The sequence below is a fragment of the Geospiza fortis genome, unplaced genomic scaffold (assembly GCF_000277835.1).
Source record: "Geospiza fortis unplaced genomic scaffold, GeoFor_1.0 scaffold353, whole genome shotgun sequence".
Taxonomy (NCBI): domain Eukaryota; kingdom Metazoa; phylum Chordata; class Aves; order Passeriformes; family Thraupidae; genus Geospiza; species Geospiza fortis.
The window spans coordinates 1,384,736-1,389,704 of record NW_005054473.1 but is presented as its reverse complement, the minus strand read 5'-3'; positions in this window follow the sequence as shown (position 1 = coordinate 1,389,704).

Here is a 4,969-nt window from a genome sequence, read left to right as displayed (position 1 = left end):
TCTCCGAAGCCAAGCGCCGGTCCCAGGTGTCTTTCAGCAGAAGCTGCGCTCTGGAGCGCACGGCTAGCGGCACAATGCTCTTTACGCGAAGAAGCCGCTTCTTCGCCTCCGGTAGCCGGAGAGAGCGGCATCTTCCTAAAGGCGAAGAACGAAGCAGCACAACACTGGCATTGTGGGTGCAGCTGGCAAACTGATAGAAAACAGTACCTTAGCACTCTTCTGCCTTTTCCATTCACATTAATATGGCAATAGAAGGAGTTTTGGACTACTTTATTTTGCTTCGTGCAAAACACTCTGCAGACCTCCGTGCAACCTCTAGAACACGAGGGGAGATGTTTTCTGTCCTGGCACAGTTTCTCCTTGCGAGACACAGTGGGAAAGCTTTTTGCTAACATGTAGGTGACAAGAGACGCTAAAGACGAAGGTACAGAGCTCTTAGAAGCTAAGCGCTGGTCCCGCGCATCTTTCGGCAGAAGCCGAGCTCCGGAGCGCTCTGCGACCGGCACGATGTTCTGCATGCAAGGGTGCTCTAAAACCTTCAAGGTTTTAGAGCACCAAACGCCACCTTTCATGTGATACCCTGACACTGGGAAACCCCTTCATTTCCACATGGAAAATGGCCTCCATTTGAGGCCATTAGCTCAGACCAACAGGGCGGTGCCAGTTTAGAAATGGGCAAACTTTGCTGGATTTCTCCAAAACTAAAGGTGCCAGCAACTGGGACCCTGCAAATCCTTAGAGCCCCAAACATCACCTTTCATCTGATACCTAGACCCTGGGAAAAAAGACTTCTTTTTCCCACAGAAAATCGCCTTTGTTTGCAGCATCTCGCCCTGGCCACTAGGGCGGCACCTAGTTAGATATGTGCAAACTTTGCTGGATTTCTCCAAAACTAAAGCTGCCAGCCACTAGGACCCTGCAAGCCCTTAGAACCCTGTCCTAGGGTGACAATGGGGAAATGACTTCTTTTTCCCATGACATATGGACTCAATGTTTTTCCAGTTGCCCTAGCCGACAGTGCAGTGCCTGGTGAGAAATTGGCAAACATTGCTGGATTTCTCCAAAACTAAAGCTGCCAGCAACTAAGACCCTGCAAGTCCTTAGAGCCCCAAAGGCCAACTTTAGTCTGAAAGACAAACACAGTTGAAATGACTTCTTTTTCCCATGGAAAATGGCCTCCCTTTGCAGCCCATCCCCGTGGCAGACTGTGCACTGCCAAGCTTGAAATTTGTAAACTTTGCTGGATTTCTCCAAAACTAAAGCTGCCAGCAACCAGGACCCTGCAAGTCTTCAGAGCCCCTAAGCTGCCTTTCATCTGGTACCCAGACCTTGGGGAAATTACTTTTTTTTCCCATGGGAAATAACCTTCATTTGCGGCCACTCGCCATGGCCAACAGTGCAGTTCCAAGTGAGAAACTGGCAAACTTTGCTGGATTTCTCCAAAACTAAAACTGCCAGCAACTAAGACCATGCAAGTCCTTAGAGCCCGAAACACAACCTTGAATCTGACATGCACAACTAAGGAAAAGACTTATTTTTCCCATGGGAAATGGCCTCGGTTTGTTGCCACCCGCTCTGGCTGTGAGTGCGTGGCCAAGCTCGGAATTTGAAAACTTTGCTGGATTTCTCCAAAACTAAAGCTGCCAGCAACTAGGACCCTGCAAGTCCTCAGAGACTCCAAAGCCACATCTGAGGTGAGACCCAGACACTGGGGAAATGACTTCTTTTGCCCATGACATTTGGACTCCATTTTTTTCCAGTTGCCCTGGCAGATGCTGCCATGCCAAGCTTGAAATATGCAAACTTTGCTGGATTTCTCCAAAACTAAAGCTGTCAGCAACTAGGACCCTGCAAGTTCTTAGAGCCCCAAACGCCACTTTTAGTCTGAAATACAAACACAGATGAAATGATGTACTTTTCCCATGGAAAATGGCCTCCCTTTGCTGCCACTCAGCCGGGCAGACAGTGTGATTCCAAGCTAGAAATTGGCAAACTTTGCTAGATTTCTCCAAAACTAAAGCTGCCAGTACATAGGACCCTGCAAGTCCTTTGAGCCCCAAATGCTACTTTTAATCTGGTGCACAGACCTTGGGGAAATTACTTCTTTTTCCCATGGGAAATAACCTTTGTTTGCGGCCAGTCGCCCTGGCCAACAGTGCAGTTCCAAGTGAGAAACTGGCAAACTTTGCTGGATTTCTCCAAAACTAAAACTGCCAGCAACTAAGACCATGCAAGTCCTTAGAGCCCCAAATGCCACCTTTAATGTGGCACACAAACCCTGGGGAAATGACTGCTTTTCCCCATGGAATATGGCCTCCATTTGCGGCCACTTAGCCTGGCAGACAGTACAGTGCCAAGCTAGAAATTTGAAAACTTTGCTGGATTTCTCCAAAACTAAAGCTGTCAGCAACTAAGACCCTGCAAGTCCTTAGAGCCCCAAAACCCTCCTCTGAGCTGATCCCCAGACCCTTCGGAAATGACTTGTTTTCCCAGGGAAAATCGCCTCCCTTTGTGGCCAGTCGCCCTGGCAGACAGTGCGATGCCTAGCGAGAAATTCACAAACTTTGCTGGATTTCTCCAAAACTAAAGCTGCCAGCAACTAGGAGCCTGCAAGTCCTTAGCCCCACAAATGCCATGTCTGTGGTGATACCCAGATCCTGGGGATATGACTTTTTTTCCCCATGGATAATGGCATCTGTTTGCAGCCACCCAACCTGGCAGACTGTTTGGTGCCAAGCTAGGAATTTGCAAAGTTTACTGGATTTCTCCAAAACTAATTCTGCCAGCAACTAGGACCTTTGGTTTTTTTCCAATTGCACTGGCAGACAGTGGTCTGCAAAGCCCTCTCCCAAGCTCTCTTTGTATTTCCGTCTTCAGAAATGATGCAAGAAATCTGTACTTGGCTGAAATGAATAGAGGTACTGGATGAGACAGAGTGATGTATGCCATGAGAACACTGAGAGTATTTGGAAATTTGGCACGTCTTCATTTCAAAGCCTTCAGTCTCATCTACTGGAAAGTGCCTCAGTCTTTGCATCATTCTGAGAACAGGTGATAACCAGTTCTATGCCTTGCTCTCTCTCTTTTCAATACCCTTCTTTCTGGTTCTAGTTTGTATTCACTTCAAAGGAGAAACCTCTTTTCCTTATAAAAGACATAAGCCAATTATATTATACTTGTTCTTTGTAAGAGAAGTACTTGTCCAAATCTCCACAATCTAAATAAATAACCTCTCCTTAGTGCTGATCAAGCCTCCAGGAAAGACGAAACAACAAAAAGTGCTCAATTTTGTGCCCTCCTGCCGTTGTAGGGTAAAATGCCAGAGGCAAGAATCCAACACAGCTTTTCTTTAATCTTTCCTTTAAAACAACGCTGTCTGGTCCCACACCAAAGGTACAGAGGGTGAAATACTGCCTGGAAGTGACAGGGTGTAACAAACAGTAGATGTCCTACTACTCTCTTTCCAGAAGAGCTCTGGGGAGTGCTTTACAAGTATGTACCAGTGTATATCTATGTGTACATGTGTACCAAGGTGTGTGAGTCTGCACATGCAATACCTGTGTGTGCCGGGTGCACACATACAAGTACCAAGTTGTACTCATGATGTGTGCATTACTATATACATAAGTGTTAAATTACCCCCTCTTAGGTATGACTAAGTTGGTGTACAGCCCTGTGTTTGGGAATGTGCACAGGCTCTACAAGTGTGAGCATAGCCCTGTGTAAGATATATGTGTTGATGACATTACAGATGACATTACAGATATTAGTGTGCACAGATTTATATGCTCATGTCAATATGCACAAGTTCTACATATAAGCCAGTCTTGTGTTTGTGAGCATATGTGCATTAGTAGAGAGTGTACATGAGTGTCTTTGTGGCACGTGTGCTGGTGTGTGCAAGTAGAGTGTGCACAGCCCTGTGTGTGTATGTGCAAGTGTATGCTGCTGATAGGTACCACTGTACGCCAAGGTTCTATACCAGTAAACAAGTGTGTCTACTAGCTCTGCAAATACCCCTGCGTGTAGACATGGGCTAAGCATGCCCATAAACACAGCTCTGCATGCATAGCTCTGTGCCTCTGGCTGCTGTCCACCTGAGAAAAACGTGTGTTTGTGTGCGTCTACCTATATGTATCACTACTGAGCTCTACTGACCACAGTAGCCCCAACTCCCTGTGTACACTATGATAGAATATGTAGAGTTCAACTTAGTTTATGTTCTTACCTTGTGCCTTAATTTTGCTGTAGACTTGTTAAAACTTATAAATGAGTAAACTCATTCTTGTATATTGATATATTAGCATTATTCCCTTGTTGCTATACTTTGTGAAAGACAAGTGAAAGCCTCACAGGACTACTCTACATGGTTTAAATAACTGTTTAAGTAACATTTATAATGGGGAATTTAAATTGTATTGGTCATTAATATAATCGTCCTATGAAAATTACAAGTATCTGTTAAGGGGAGGAACAGTGTAAAGTGTTAAAAGGATTCACTTAAAACTAAAGTATGGTGGGAATTGAGAGCAAGACCAAGTTGGCCCCTGTACTCGCCATCGAGATTATAATTCAGTTGCAGGCAGCAATTCTGTAGGCATGGGAGGTGGGGGTAAAAGCCATACTCGACCTTTGTTCTCAAACTCCACCAATCATTTTGCTTAAAACCCTTTTCCACTATCCTGACCCATATCAACAGATACTATTATAATTATAATCCATAATGAAACTTGACTTAAGAAAAAATAGGAGTAGTTCATAAAAAAAAAATTAGTTAATTGCTCGAGCCAAATAACTTACAAAAAAAGAAAAGGGGGGTTTGTTTATGGATTATCCATTATCTGTGATGGATAATGAGAAGAATGGCTCTCACAATTAGGGGATGAATATTGCACGAATATTAAGAAAAGCTTTAGTGATGTATAGTTATGTTATTGTAGTTTAAATGTCTTCTCCCCATAGTTTCCCA